Source organism: Lissotriton vulgaris, chromosome 3_1 (assembly GCF_964263255.1).
Source record: "Lissotriton vulgaris chromosome 3_1, aLisVul1.2, whole genome shotgun sequence".
Classification (NCBI taxonomy): Eukaryota; Metazoa; Chordata; class Amphibia; order Caudata; family Salamandridae; genus Lissotriton; species Lissotriton vulgaris.
Window position 1 is genome coordinate 1,754,449,289 of NC_141689.1, and position 17,219 is coordinate 1,754,466,507.

Here is a 17,219-nt window from a genome sequence, read left to right on the forward strand (position 1 = left end):
GGTTGGAACAGTGAGGTGCGGGTGCAAATGAGCGATGCATCGATGTCGAGCTTGCAGTTCAGGTGATCTGTTGATTTTTTTGCACGCAGTGGCGGCGATATGTCAGGTCCATTGAGCGAACCACTGTTTCCGAGTGCAACAGTTCCCGTAGACGATGTGCAGGGTTAATCCAAGCAGGAGGGGTGATGCATCGATCTTCACCACGCAGTGGGAGTGATACTTTGGTTCTGGATGCGATGCGGCTCCGAGTGCAATGCGATGCACCGTCTCTACTCCCACAATAGGGTTTATGCGCTGGTTCTTCTACATGCAGACTGGTAGGTAGGCAGATGCATTGATTTCTCTGGTGCAGGTATCTATGTCAACTTTCAGTGACCCAGGCACAGGGGCAGGTGTAGAGACTTTGATAGCCCTGAGTGTCAAACAACAATAAGGAAGCCAACAAGCTCTTGAAGAACACTTGGGGTGAAAGGCAGAGTCCAGCTCTCTCTCAGCATCATTAGAGAGCAGCAGGCAGCAGGGCAGCCCAAGAGAAAAGCAAGCCTTCCAGGTCAGCAGTATAGCAAAGTGTCACTCCTTGATGTGGCAGAGCAGTTCTTCTGGCAGAGTCCAGTTGTAGGTCTAGCAGGGTCTGATTTGATGGGGTCAGAGACCCAGGGCTTTATTTATGAGGCATTGCCACAGTTTTGTGCTGCCTTTGCGACACTTTTTGTGAGGCATCGGCAACATAAAATATGCCCCCTGTTGCGCCCTATTTTCAAACTGACAAATGTGAAAACAACAGTTGATGGACAGAATGCAGAACAATGTCATACATTCACCCCAGTACAGAGATCTTTTGCTCACCACGAGTGGGATGGCTGTGCTCTCCACGCCACTGGAGTCAAGCTATCCTGGCTGAAGACAGCTGATAGCCAGAAACCGGTCCTAGGATGCTTGATTTCGGTCCAGGGAAGACATGGCTTGGCAGTTCAGGCTTGACTGTTCCCAGAGGCACAGGGTCAAGGCTGATTTGCATATGGCATTGTCTGAACTGGGGTGGTGTGGTGGAAAACAAACCAAAGGATTTAGGCCCAGATATCTGTACTGGGGTGAATGACATTGTTCTGCATTCTGTCCATCAACTGTTGTTTTTTGCATTTCTATTTACAAAGTGAGGCTTCTAAGCAGATTTGTTACTTTGTAAACCCCTGCACTACATCATACCTGCGACAGATATAATATATGACGGGGCGTTCCCAAGCAAGTAAGCCTCCTAGAAGTGATGCAGTGAACTCTATGAGATTTCATTGCACCACTTCAAGGACACAAATGTCTCAAAACGTTTGCCTATGGCAGACATAAGGGTGACACAGTGCTATATCCATAGCCTACCCCCGTCGATTGCTGGAGTTGCATCATGCTCTGACACAACTCCAGCAATGCGCCATTTTTGCGCTGACAGATACATCAGGAAAACTGATGTATCTGTCATTCCTTGCGACATGATGTGTCAAACAATATATATGACACATCCATCATGTCGCAAGGAGGGTGAAATGAAAAGTGATGCATCGCTGTTTCCATGCAGCGATGCGTTTCAGAAATTAGGCCCCCAGTGCTTATACCCAGTTGTGCATTTGAAGTGGTATGACCTCAAAGAAGGGTCTTTGAAGTGCACAGAAGCCCTTTCTTCCCTGCCCTGGCTCCGGACTCTCAGTAGAGAGTACTCAGCCCTTTGTGTGGGGACAGGATACTGCCTACTCAGGTGTGTCACTATGATGCAAGGGTGCCTGCGATGGCGCTAGGCAGCTAGATTTAGCGACAAGACTAGGGGAAATGCAGGGGTGCGCCACAATATTGTGAATACAGCACATGCCTGTGTTTTAGAGTTATTATTAATGAAGTATATACTATGTATTATATATTTATTATTATTTGTTTTATTACATAATGTATTCATTTTTAATGTTAATATATGTGTTTAACTATGTTTATTACATTTATAAGTATTATTTTGTTAATATTAAAAAATATTTTAATTTAAAAAACAATCTTTTTAAAAAAACGATATTTGTGACATTCAATATTTTTTTAGTACTTACCTTGTTAGAGATAGGATGTCGATATTGTTGTCATCGATATTTTTGTTGCGATTTTTTTGTATGTGGATACTTTTGTAGTCGATATTTTGTCATAGATTCCATTTTGATATTCACAGAAGGTACTTACTCATTTCCGTATTCACAGAAGTTAGGAATCCTAACTTTAGGAGTCCTAAATGCCTTCTGTGAATCCAGAAAGTCTTAAAGTTAGGATTTTGCTCAGTTTAGGAGTAGTAAAGTTAGGACTCCTAAATACCATCTGTGAATACCGCAAGTCTTAAAGTTAGGATTTTTCTCAGTTTAGGAGTAGTAAAGTTAGGACTCCTCTTGCAATGTTATTGTATTGTTGGAAATTAGGCAGGTGATATCAACATGCTTTTTGTGGGACTTATGTGTTGCATACTACTGATTGCATATTGTGGACTGCAGGTGTGAACAAGATGTGTCGCGTATATGTCGTACCTACCTATAACAGTCAAGCAATGTCTGTTTTTTCTCTTGATGTATTGTTATGAAAATGACAATAAAAAGCAATCATTTTTTTTTTGTAAACAGTAAGTTTCTCGAGTCATTAAATCCATGACCCAAGAGATGTAGTATGGTGGTCTCAGAGATGCATCTCTTCCTACTGTGCTATAAGTAGATGTTATGAAAATGATCATTTGCCTGATTACACTCTCCAAATAGACTATCTTTTCACATTTCACTTGTCACATAACTGTAAGTCGAAGCACTATACCTCTTGATGCTTCACTTCAGAAATCTGCTAAAGAAAAATCAAGAGAGAAACATTTCCTTTCTTAACATCCTTTGATAACATCTGCCACATTTATCAAATTAACACTGTTGCAAAATCACACATTTCCATCTCATATTGTTCTCCTATTGATCAATGTCGGTTGTGAGAATGTGGTTTATTATTTGGGTCTCAACAAGTAAAAATGTAACAATTCCATACGAGGTCCAGTTAGGTCTCTATCATTTAAACCTGATCTCGACCCTTGGTATCCGTAACACAGAGCAGATAGGCTTAAGGTAAGAGAAATGTGTAAAGCATTTATCAGTTCCAAAACATTTAAAAAGTAAAATCACAACACAATAAAAATCCCACTGTAATTTATATAAATAGAATAAAATGTAGTGACATATATACACCATAACAACATAAATCAGATGTAGGGAACATGAAATATGATTTTTAGAAGTTTTAAGTCGAAACAGCACCTAAAAGCACAAACTGGCCATCGTGCTTATCTGGGAGTGCTGTGCTGGGTCCAAGTCAAAACTTAAGGATGACCTCGAGCTACTGCTAGTCGGACATGAGACCAGGTTTATGCTGGTAGAAAGTTTGCCTTCTGACTTGGAACATTTTCTTGTCGATGGATCATTGAAGGGTCACGCTGTAGGCTGTGTTTGACGGAGGGCTCATCGATGGATGCCTGGTGCAGTGCAGATCCTCGGTATAAGCCTTGACTTCGGCAGGAACTTGGTGCAGTCGGAACAGCAGCGAGATGCACTAAGCGGGCGAAGTCCAGAATCCATGCACAGCAAAGTCTTGTTGCTGGCAGATGCTGTTCAATTTTGGCTTCTGTGAAGTACCTCTAGGTTCAGTCTTAAAAAAATTCCTGAAGTCAAAATCCCTTCAGCAGGGGAATCTGGTGAGTTGAATTTAAGCAACGAATTGATGTAAGTGGCTGCGGCTTTGGTGTCAACCGAGTCTCTGTCGTTCTTCAGAGGAAAAGTTCTGAAAAAGTTCTAAAGTATCTTGCAGGCTTTAGGTTAATAGGAGTGCACTCGAACACAAGCCAAGATTTCAAGAACTTGTGGACAACACTTGGGACTTTCGACTCACTCTCCCACAAGTCACCACAAGTCACCATCAGGGTCCAGGGTCAATCCAGTTGGAACTGGTTAGATGGTCTCTTGCAGCCTTTGTGACCCTGTAGCTTAACAGGGGGTCAGCCAACTAAATCTTGTAGTCCACCTCTCTGTTCTGGGTTCATGTGGCAGCAAGTCCAGCCCTTGGGGTTTCACTCCACATGTTCAACTTCAGGTGAAGTCCTTGTTCTGTATTCAGTTCCATAAAAACCGGAATACCGGAACTTGAAACCTAACCATAGGAAGAGCTGGGATTTCACTGAACATGTCTGAAAAACCATTTTCTAGAGTCTCCTCACCCACTAGGGTTACTCCTAGGTGGCATGCTTCATCAGCGCGGTCCTCTCAATCCGCTGTGGATTGCGGCTTGCTGCGACTTGTGAACTATGTAGGAGCACTTCGTTTTTGGAAAATATGTGTGGTGCTCTGATGTGGAGTGGGTAAAATAGGTTAAAAATACATAGCTAGTGAGCTAATGTTTTATTCCTGCTCCTAGTTGGTATGTTTTAAAATCAGGGGTTAATACTAGGGAAAGGCCTAACTGTAATGAGTATGGTGTACCTAGTACCTGGTTGACATGTTTTGAGCTTTCCCCTAAAGCTCTTCTTCAGGACCACACGAGGGCCAGCCCATGCGTACCACTTCTAAAGAATCCTGTGAATAGGAAACAATGGGGTGCACACCTAGTGTGTGTTCACATGATACCTAATGCATATGGTTGTACACTGACACGCTGTATCTGTAGGAAATAAAGCAAAAGGAAATTTGAAAAAGCCTGCCTACCGGCCAAGCTGGCAGGCCCTTTGTATATGCAGTGTTGTATCTCGATCAATGCACTCCTCTATGGTGGGTGTACTAAACAGCTATTTTGTGCGATCATCTGTGGTGGAAGAAATCAATCACACACAATGTCTTTTTGAAGAAAAGTGGTTATGTACAATTGCATTTTAAATGCACTCGTGAAAAAGACAACATGTGACATACAACATAAAACAAAATAGTAGTAATATATATCAATGACACACACTTTTGTTTAGGCATAAATATGCCTCATGATCTGCAGGGGTAGAGGGGCTTGTAGTCACACCCTAAAATGGTAATTGGGACATAGAGATAGTCATTAGAGTTTCCTAAAGGTTAATGAGATAGGAACCGTGGAGAGAATTTCCGGTGCTTCGCTTATCCTGGAAGGAAAATAGAAACCTTATTATTTCCTTGGAAAAATGAGAAATAAGGTCAAAAGTGTCTGGCTGGACTTACTTTGTCAAAGCACTCCTCTCGGAAAATGACCTGATGGCACCCCTGGAGACCGCATCTTACCATGTCTGTCCCCCTGTGGCCATTAAATAGACCTGGATCAGCTTAGTCATGCTTACTACAAAAAACTAGACTGTGTCTCTCACAAAATGGCAGTTGTGACTGGCAATGGAGCAGGCCATCTTTAAATAGACCCGGATCAGCCTAGTCATGCTTACTTCAAAAACTAGACTGTGTCTCTCACAAAATGGCCGCTGAGACTGGGAATGGAGTGGGTCCATTTTAGGCAAATGACCGAATTGTCGGGTATTGTGGACAAAAGGCTGGAATAAAATAAAGCTAACAAAGGGGATGAATTTACAAGGGGATACATTTAGACACTAAATTGCGATGTAGAGTAGTGATTTGTTCAATTTAAGTCTAAGAAGTTGTGGACAACACTTGGGACTTTCGACTTACTCTCCCACAAGTCACCAACAGGGTCCAGGGTTAATCCAGTTGGAACTGGTTAGATGGTTTCTTGGAAAAAGTAGACTTCTTGCAGCTTTTGTGAACCAGGGCTAAACCAACCCTGTTTGATCTCATTACCTTGGGGGGTGACCTACACAATATCACAGTACACAGCTCTGCCAAAATTCAACATGGTATAACCTTTCTTCCTTTGGGCAAAGCTCTGGTGCACACCACTGGGCTGTGTCTACAGAAATGAGAAACGCATGCTGAAAACTAGTTGTGAAACAGGTTCTCTCCTCACTGGGAATAGTGTCATCATGACTATCTAGACCAAAGAAAGGCCAGGTTTAGGTGTGAGTTACATCTGACTGTGACATGAGATGCTCCTTTGAAGATTGTGCAGTTCGTCCACATAGCCCCCAGGCCATCCTGTCAGGAGGCAGTTGCACCCCCTCCCCTCCAAGGCCCTTTTGTACCCTTTCCTGGAACCTATTCATACCTCCTTGCAGGAGGGCAGCAGGCTGCCAGGTTACCGAAGGGGATTAGTGGATTAATTCTGAAAAAACTATTCTGACACATTTTGACAAAATGTGACTTTTGCATTAAGTTGGACTTTGTTTAACTGTAAAAAGGTGTGGAGTATTTTTTCAGTTAGTGACAATCTGAGGTTAACTTTACTAAATGTAATAAAGTAAACCTGTGTTTTCCATGGCATAGCCAGCGCTGCTACAGTGCCAATGAGAGAAAAATTATTTATTGTATAGTTAATTAACACCATCACAATGTTCCAATACATAAAATCCAATTCATCTGCATGATAAAACCATCACAATATTCCAAAACAAAATACCTAATTTTTCTATATCTTAAAATATACCCCAATGTTTAAATGTAAGGTTGCTTTGTGCGAAACATTAAAATTTGCTTAATTGTCTCTTTTACCTATATACATAGAAAGAGGCTAAGAAGAGCAGCTAAGCAATGCTTATAGCCTATATCATTGTTTCGTTAAGTTCTCAAAACAGGTTAAAAATTTTATTAATTTGCAGATTAATTGCGGATCCTTTGAGTCCAGGCTTTTTAGTATTGCGGATCTGCAGGTGCGCATTCCTCTTTCATTAAAATGTTTCCTCAGCAAACAACGCCGGTGGTACTCTAACACTGGGCAATTACAGATTAAATGTATGAAGTCCTGTGTTGGTGACCCACATACGCTACATGCTTTTGAGCCCTGGAACTTCCAGTTCGGAAGATCAGCATTAGAAAGCAAATTTCCTATTCACCAAGAATTTGGTTTTTAGGTAAGGGGAAAAAGCGAGGCCCAGATATGTCGCTGGCTTGAGCCTATTGTAGGAGTCCAATACCATCCATGCGTGCGCACGACCACTAAACTTAACTTTCCATTAGTGAGTGTGTTTTTGCCGCCTTTTTAACAATTGACTGGAAAGAGGATAAAGGTAGTTTCTGGTCCCAGAGATCTGCCATCCCTGTTATACTCAATGAGGCATTCAAATACTTTGCGTAATGAGATTTTGGATCTTTTTGCAAGGCTTCCCAAAGTATTGAATTGATTTCCAGATCACGATTAATCCAAATTTTGTAACAAGTTTTGATCGACTCGTACTTTCTGTACAGTGCTTGTTGCTGTAGACCAAAGTCTAGACGTACCTGAGCAGGTGAAGCATTGCATGGTAGACGGAATACTCTTTTATAAACTCGCGTTTGGATGTTGTCTAGAATTGTTGCGCTGTTTCCGTAATGAACCATGCTTCCAAAGGCGATGGTTGGAAGTAGTTTTGCTTTCATAACTGCGAGTAGTGGAGTAAACATTGGACCTTTTAACACTTTAGATATTCTCCAAAATGCAAACAATAAAGCGGTACCCTTTTTTTGTAGTGCCTCCTAATACGCATAGAATGAAAACCTGCGATCCAAATAAATTCCAAGATATTTATAACTCAAAACTACCTCTAATTTTGCGTTGTTAATTGCAAATGTCATCTGTTTCGGTAGTCTAAGAGTAATGACCATGACCTTTGTTTTTTTTGTATTCTTTTCCATCAGATTTGCTGTGGTATACTTGGCTAATTCGTTAATTAATCGTTGCAGGCCGATTCTCGTCTGGCTAAGGAGGACGACGTAATCTGCATAAGACAGGTGTGTTACTGGCATGGTGCCCAGACGTGGCGGATGTGAATTGACCCCGTCAAGCCTTGGTGTTAAATCGGCCATGAATAGATTGAACAGGTACGGGGCGTAGAAACATCCTTGTTTCAGCCCCTCATTTGTGTAGATTTTCCTTGTTAACCTTTGTCCGTCAGCGATTTTGACCTGCATCCAGGTATCGGTGTAAAGATCCATCATTGGATTCAGAATTGCGTCTGGTAGACCCTGCTGCTTTAACTTAGCCCATGATATACGTTGGCTGACCCGATCAAATGCCGCCTTAAAATCCACAAAGCATAGATGCAATGCTTGCCGTTGTCGTAGGGTTTTGTCGGCTATTAACCCTAATGATAATGCATTTGTAATTGCACCTAGGCCCCGTCGAAAGCCTAACTGGTTTATTGGATTTTTTTTGTTCTCATCAGACCAATCAGATTTTTTAAGATCAGCGATGCATAATATTTGGCCTTGGCGTATTTTAATGCTATCAATCGATAAATTGCGGGGTCATGGCGCTCCCCTCCCTCATATTTAGGACTGATTATTGCACCTCTCCAGCTCTCTGAGATGCGACTGGATATGCCAATCTGCTGAAACAGACTATACATCTTGCTTGCCCAATAATTGGGATCTTGTTTGTAAATAGCCTGAGGTACTCCATTCGGACAATGGGTTTGAGGCCTTTTTAAACTGTAGGAACATGTAAAATGTCCTACTTTTAAATATTATGCACTCTGCCTTAGGGCTGGTAAGGCCTACTCTAGTGGTGACTTACTACTCTTTAATGTTTAGGCCTGGTAAAAAACTGTTTTTTGAGAGATCGAAACATCAGTTTCCAAAACTGCTCAGCTAGCCTGCTGTGACAGACCTAGAGCCATGTTGTACACAGTCACTTTAATGGTGGTGCAGTAAGTGCTGTAGTCCACTAGTGACATTTAACTTTCAAACCCAGGACACATGGTGTGCCTATTGATAGGGAATTACGTGTACATTGAATGTACCAGTCAGTGGTTTTAGCCAATTTGACAAGCTTTTAAGGGACAAAGCACATGAACTGGGACTTGGTTAGAAGAGTCCCAATGTACAGAGTCTAAAAACCAAAAGCCTCAGTCCACAATATGTGGTTGATCATGCGAAAGGAGGTATTTTCTAATATTGGTACTGACTTTCAAATTGTGAGCCCAGCAATCATGGGCTTTACTTCTTGAACAGATGCAAAACATTTTGACACAATGTGTCATTGGCATGTTTTCTTTAATTCTCAGCTAGAGTAGATAATACCACTTTTTTGACAGTTGCTAGTGACCAGCCAGTGGTAAATTCATGAAAAACGTACTTACTTTGTACATTACGGATACATTTACTATGTTTTCACCGGTAAAAGGTGCCTGTGCAGACATATTCAGCCCATGAGTAATGTCTCTTTGAAAGTGTAACTTACAGAGCCAAACTATGGATGGTTCTTTAAACAATCATGCTGCCAGATGAGTCAAAGGACTGTCAAAGAACAATCAAGCAAACTATGATCTCTTTTCTGTGTTGTGCATGGAGCATGCAGGCACTGAGCATTCAGGTGTGGGTGAGCAGAGAAGGCATCTGTAGTCAAATACGTGACCTCTTCTGAGTCTTTCCTCGCACAAAGAGGTGGTCATTCTGGCAGCCAACTGGCTCTACATAGAAGTTGCGCTGACTCTCTCCTTATAGTTCTGGGATGTCTGTCAGTCAGCTGTGAGGCAGAGCCACTGAGGTAGAGGAAAGCTGAAAGAGAGTGGGTTTAAAGACTGGGCAGGACTGGCCTCAGCGGGCACTCAGGGGCATATTAACAAGGTGGCGATGAATACATTATCGCCGCTATAGCGTTCGTTTTCGGATGCCAAGCGACGATAATCATATCGTTGTATCAACAAGCCACTTAGAGTTGGTTTTCAACGCTTAGCAAGATTTGTTATCGCCTAGCCTCGCATCGCTAATGAGATGCAAGGTAGGCGTGTGGTAGGTGTGTCTGGGAATACTTCAGGGAAATCTATCGCTAATGGGGCTTCGCGATATTAACAATGAGGCCCCGTCAGCGTTAGCATTGCGATTTATATCGCTAACAGGGGCTTAACCCAGGAATTTAACGTCTGCTAAATTCCTGATTTAGGCATACCTGTAATGGAGGGTGGATTATGTGGCTAAAACCACCGGCCCTATCAACAAGGTTATCGCCATTTTCAATGTAATATCGCTGGAAAACCAGCGATATTCCATTGAAAATGGCGATAATCCCCGCTATCGCTCGGATTTTTATCTCCATGGCGTTAAACGTTGTTAATACAACGCTAACATGGATAATTATCGCTGCCGCTTGGTAATATGCCCCTCAGTGTTTTACCAGTTGACCGAAAGGGTGGGGACGGTTTGCGAGCGATGGAGGCCAGTTGTATTATGAAGGGAGGTTTTGTAGCAGTGATCTGGCTTAGCTTGCGGTCCTCTCTTACCTTTTAGTTCAAAAGCAGCCAAACATTCATGTAGATTCTGCCTGCCAACATATTCTAACCTCATGGTATTAGAATTAAAAATAAAGCATAAACCTATGATGTTAAATAGGAGAAAAAAAGGTAGCCATATAGTGGATATAGTGGCTGAATTGCTTAATGTGATAACAGAAATACTGAAACTAATCCTGGCTTCCATGCTTGATTAAATTGTGCGATTCTAGGCAAATATGTAATTTGACTGAGCCTCTTTTTTTCTTCATTTTCACAAATGCGAAAACTTTAAAATACATGCATTTGTGGACATGCTATGTGGAAAAACCTCTTGTGTTTGATTTAGTAAAATAGAATGTTGCTCCATGTATAATAAGAAATTAGGCGACATATAGGGTACAGGTAAGGTAACAACTCATTTGCCTACTGATGGCATTGTCATCAGGGCATCTGGCAGAAATGTTTCTAGGTTCATGTTTAAATATGATCCTGCTTCTGCAAGTTAAATACACAGTTTTGAATTTTTAAGAGATTGTCTGTCTTTGTAAATGAACTTAGTTGTATGATTTACATGCAAACTATTTTCATGGCTTCACTCGTGCATGCGATGTTATAGCCAAGCCAGACTGCGTCTCGGATCTTGCTCGGCTCTCCCTCTTAATCTGTTGGCTCACCCACCCCTATTGAATAGTTTTCCGGGAAAGTACAAGGAAAATGTCACTGTTCCACTTTCTGCTACACTATGTTCAACATTTTTTGCTAATCACCTGCAGTTGCGTGTACCATGAAGAATTTCCTTATGCAACTTGTGGAACTCGTTAAACACAAAGAGACAGATAAACTAACATTTCACAACACGCAACAATGGCAACTTGGGACTTATTTATCAGAGGCGGAGCATCACTTTTTTTTACTCTCTGGCAGCCCAAGCTTCTCAATAATATCAATAGGCCAGGCAAAGCCACTCTGCGTGGCTATGCATGGCGTCATCATGGTCAAGTCAAGTCAAGTCAGAGGAATTGATTGAGCGCACATATCACCCGGAGGTCTCATAGCGCTAGAGTCCAAATTCCATTGGGGCTGAAGGTCAGAAGAAATATTGGGGCATATTATCAAGGGGGGTTATCACCGCTTTTTTGGCTTCAAAAGCCAAGAAAGCGGAGATAAAATTATCTCCCTATTACCTAGCTGTCGCTAACACCAGTTAGCGACAGCTAGTAGGAGATAGCGACCATCTTCGGCCCCGCTTTGCATGTCAGTGAAATTTATCACTAATGACATGCAAAGTGGGCGTGCCAAGATGTTAACGACTGGAAACAGTCGCTAACATCGCTATCTCCTATTACCAACTTTTGGAGATATTCGCGCTAAGCGCAAATATCTCCAAAAGCTAACACCTGCCCCTGAGCAGTTCTTAGCCATGTTATCCAATGGTAGGTGGATAACATGGCTAAGAGCATTAGCTCGGTAATGCATGAATATCGCGGACTTTTCAGCGATATTCATGCATTTCGGCCGATTTTTATCGCTTAGGAGATTAACCTTGATAATAGCAAGGTTCCTAAGCGATAAAAATCGCCGCAGCTCGGAGATAAAAATATTGCAGCTAAGCCAACATAGCGATGATTATCGCGATTTGTTGGTAATATGCCCCATAGTTATATAGGATCAAATAGCCTGTTTTTTTTATTCCCTGCAGAATAGCTTGTAGTCTATGATGGAGAGCAGCTGTGATGGAAGTTTATTCCAAAAAGTAGGTGCAAGGAAAGAGAAAGACGGTGCGGATTCTACGAGGGGTGAGACATTTGGTACTTGACCTAAGCGTCTTGTTTGACTGATACCAGCTGGGTTTTTTGGGAAAGTAGCTTAGCCCATTTCCATACATGTTCTTGTGAACCAGAAAGAGGACCTTAAAGCCAGAGAAGAGTCTTCAGACTGGGCGCTGATGGATACCATGATGGGAGGTTTAGTACGAGTCTAGCAGCAGTAATTTGCAAGACTCGAAACCTAGAGTAGAGCTCCTCGTTAATGGAGGCCAACAGGGCATTTTCATAGTCGATACGACTTATGATTAGTCCTTGGACAAGTGGTTTCCTTGATTCAATTGGGATCCTTTGAAAAAATGTGCGTAGATTACGCATTATTTCGTAAGAGATACTGATTATATGATTTGTATGGCTTTTCATTGACAACTGATTATAAATCATCACTCCATGGTTCTGCACCATGGGTTTGGGAGGTGGTGAGGGGACCAGGTTCTGAGGCCACCAGTCATTCAACCAAAAGTTGTGTGCCCTACCAAAAAGAGTGACCTTTGTCTTACTACCATTAAGCTGGAAATGGTTGGTATGCATCCAGTTATCGATGTAGGTCATGCAGTTTTTGAAATGGATCCTTGTGTTGGTGGGATCAGGGCCTAGGGCAATCAATAACTGGGTGTCGTCAGTGTATGACACTGCATCAAAACCGTAGGACCTGATCACCTCGCTGACATAAAGATTAAAGAGCATGGGGCTTAAGATGGAGCCTTGAGGGACTCCCATTTTTACTGGCCGACTGCTAGAGACCAGGGTGCCCACTTGTACGGTGGTGGTTTGGTCAGTTAGTTTCTGAGCCAGTCTAGGGCCACACCCATGACACCCATCTCCCAGAGCTGTTGTTCTAGAATGTTATGGGAGATGGTGTCAAAAGCGCCCGAAAGATCCAACGAGCTGACTGGCCGTTGTCCTGGGCCAGTGTTATATTGTCGACAACCCCCACTAGCGAGGTTTCAGTGCTATGGGCAGCCTTGAACCCCGACTATGAAGGATCCAACAGTCCAGAACTCTCCAGATGGGTGGTAAGCTGCTTGTTGACCAAGGACTCAAGTACCTTTCCAAAACAAGGAAGCAAAGAAATTGGGCAGTAATTGCTGGGTAACATGCGTTTTTTTCAGAATAGGCTTAATCCTTGCTGCTTTCCATCTAACAGGGACTGCTGCTTGTGCTAGTGACATATTACATAAGTCGGTAAGGTGACTGAGGAGCAGGGGCGTAATAGTTGAAATGAAACGGGGTGATAAGGGGTCTACTGCAGTGAACTCTTCTAAAAGGGGGAAGGTGGGGTTGAGGTTGATGTCAGACTCCTTGTTGGGATTTTTAGTGTCATGATACAGAAAAGAACTATGAGTCATAATGATCTTTTATTCAAAAAAGGTGGACAGCTTGTCTACCCATTCTTGCGATGATGGGATACAAGGCTGAGTTGTAATTTCCTTTAGTATTTGGTAAAGCTCCTTATTGGAATTAGCAGCTTTGTTAATCCTGTTAATAAGATAACATTTTTGGGCATGACTAATAATATATAAGTAACCTTGATGGATATGTTTATAGGTTTGTTGATCTTCAATACTTTTGGTTTATCTCCATTTACTTTCAGCGTTCTTACTGGAGCATGTTTCAATTTTCAATGATTCTGTGAACCAGGGTGATACCCTAGGCTTGAGCTTGACCCTTGACAGGGGGCCCAAGATGTTCAGGGCCAGTGTGATTGCTGCCTTAAAGGCTGTTGCTGCATGATCAATGTTCTCGGTGCAAGATTAAGTTGGGGCTAAAGTGGGCTGAGAAAGTGGCAGGAGTGACTTTCCGCCCAGGCCTTATCCATCTGGGCTCGCTACTGAGGTCATTTTGGTGGTGACTATTGGTAGGGAGAATTTCAGCAGGTTATGATTGGACCAGAGCAGTGGGAGAGGGTGCTCAACTCTGACACTGGCTGTGTTGGTAAACAGAAGATCAAGGGTGTGACCTGACAAATGGGTAGGTCCCGTCACCATTTGAACTAGTCCCAGTGTATTCAGATTAATATTCAGTTGACTTGTGTCAGAGTCTGAAAGCAGTTGCGCATGACAGTTAAAAAATCCCCAATGAGGAGAAAGTTGTCTGCTGCTAGTACATGTGGGGTGACTGTCTCAAGCAGGTGGTTTATAAAATTGGCTTTCGGGCAGGGGGGTCTATACACTATTGCACCTCTCCAGGTTCCCTTAGAATGACTTTTGATTCTGAAAATGCACAATTCAGACCTTTCTATGGTGATGGTCTCTACTGTGGTAATCTCCAGACCTGGTGGCTATTGCTAGACCGCCTCCTCTCCTGACGTTTCTATCAGGTCTGGTTAGATGGTCTTCTGGAGGGAACGCGCTTGCCACATCAGGGGAGGCATGCTCATGGAGCCAAGTTTCAGTAATGAAACAAATATCTGGCTTTTCTATATCGAGAAGGCTCCATATTTCCAGTGCATGTTTTGGAATTGAGTGGGCATTAAAATAAAGCTGGATAAGGAGTAAGACATAACAGAGCAAGTCGCTGAGTTGCCTTACTCTGTGTCAGGAAAGCATTCCATGGGCATTGCAGTGGGTTTTCCCAAACAACACCCATCTATTTTGATGCTGCCCCAGATTTACTTAATCACTTACACCTCAGGCAACCCCAAAGCCTTATGCCCCCAGGCAAGCATAACGAGGAGCATTTTTTAAAAATTTCTCCTAGTATTTTTCCCTTTCCAAGAGGAAAACGTCTCTCAGGATTGTTTTTGTGAAGGTCGGTGCCCCTTCCTGCACTAAAACAATCCTGCATGCAATGCAGATACCCTTACACCTTGGTACAAGGGTGCCTTCATTGGTGCTAGGTGGGAATTTGTTCACCAGTACAGGTGGAAAGGTCTTGAATGCACCATACTTTATTAATAAAGTGCTTTACTTCCCTTTCACATTGGTGTAGGGCAGTGCAACAAGAGGACCTGCGGCACTGTCTATGCCAACTCCCCATAAATTAGGCCACTGGTGTGCTGCCTTGCATGAAAGGGAGACATCAGAAATGCTCCATATTTTCAAAGATGTGACACCTTTCTTCTGCCTCCTTGTGCTGCTGCACTGTGTGCTGCCTAGTATGAATGCAGGCACCCTTGCATCATGAATCAAGGCTATTTGTATTACGAGCATGTGCTGAAAGGAACAACATCATGTGCGAAAACAATCCTCAAAGAAATTTTTTCCTTTTTCTAGTGTGGTGCGGAATGCATCACACATAGTAAAAGGAAATAACATTGTATGTGGTTCCGGGAGGCGTACCATTTAGACACATTTCCAGGTTTACAACTCTTTGCAAATCTGGAAATTCACCAGAATTGATGGGTGGATGCATGGGAATGCTTTGAGGGTTAATGAAAATACAGTATCTATCTATCCGTACACTAACATAACATCCCTACTTAAGCATTCTCAGGAAAAAGAATAAAAGGTGTCAGCATGTGGAGTCTTCCTAAGAGTCTCTCCACCATGGAAAACAACGGTTACAACGTATGCTTTACAAAGCGTGCTTTTACCCCGCATGCCAATACAATAAAATGGTTTGATGTAAGGTTTTGGGTTTGACTCCGACACCTCACCTACCGTTCTACAGACTGGAGTTGGAATAGTAAATGATACTATTCTAAACTCCAGGCACCCCGACAGAAAGTTGTTGTAAAAACTTGCGTTGTAACGGCATGCAGGGTAAAAGCATGCGTTGTAACGTCATACAACGCTCCACCATCGATGGGTCAGAAATCATAAAGCTATTGAGATAGAGCTTTTTTTTTCGTCTTCATCTGCCCAGGTTAACAAAAGGTAATAATACATACTCTGAGGTTTCCCTAAATGTAACACAGTCCAGAGACCTTTTGTTATTAGACCTAGCATGGACCTTGCTTCCCATACTCCAACCAAAGGTAGCTTTTATCAGCCAGACCCTCTCTGAGGGCACCACCGGAGTAATCAAGCAATATGGTGTAAAGGCCTAATCATCGGACTATATGTGTGCAACTGAGTTTACCCAGTTGTCATAGGGGAGGCAGAGCGCATTACGCTTAAATTTAGAGGCTCTATCTAGCAGAAAAGTATATTTTATAGAGGCCATCCATTCTACTTTATTGAGGGGGCGCAGCTTTTATCCAATTCTTGCATATCTCCTGTTAGAACTGGGGGTCTCTAGTTGGCAGAGGTAGGTACCACTGTCCAAATAGGGACCCTTGCTTCTCGTCAGGGCAAGGAGATAACCCTCTTAGATAACCCCTGCTCGCCCTCTAGGTAGCTTGGCCTGAGCAGTCTAGGCTAACCAGAGGCAATGCGTAAAGTATTTGTACCATCACTCACAGTAACACAGTGAAAACACCACAAACTGATTCCACAACAGTTTAGGAAAATAAAGATATTTATTCTAAACTACACAAGACCAAAACGGAAAAAATCCAACATACACAGTTCAAGAATATGGTTTCAAAAGAGTTCTTCAGGTTGTAATCAAAGTTCTTTAAGTTGCGTTAAAATAATCCGCAGATGCGTGAAAAGTTCACAAATGCGTCACGTTTACTCACAGTACCTTTAAGATGCAACAAAGTTCCACAAGCAGGAAGCTGGTGCGGTGGAAAACAAGCGATGCGTTACTCCTGAGACCCTGGGGAGGCGATGTGACAGCCCCGCTGCAGCAGCGGGCGTGTTGCGACGAATCCGGTCTGTATGGGGAGGAAGGCCGCTTGCGTGGATTCCGGTGCGTAGGTTCCGTAGGAAGTCTGTTCTCGCAAAGGCACGATGCGACGATCTCGTAGGGGCTGCGACGATCTCCGGGGCGACGATGCGCGGTCCAGCGGTGATCCTCTCTCTCGCAGCTCCTCGATGCGATGGTTCTGCGACGATGCTCGCAGCGACGTGATGCGGTCCGCAAGCAAGCGGTGCGGTGATCTCACCCAGCGACGACAGGCTCTGCGACGACACTCGCAGCGATGTTCGATTCTCCCGCACCGGTCTGGTGCGTCCCGCAAACGAAGGATGCGACGGCTCCGGCAGCGGCGTCAGGCGCTGCGCCGATCTTGACCCTTGTAGCGGCGGGAAACTTCTCGC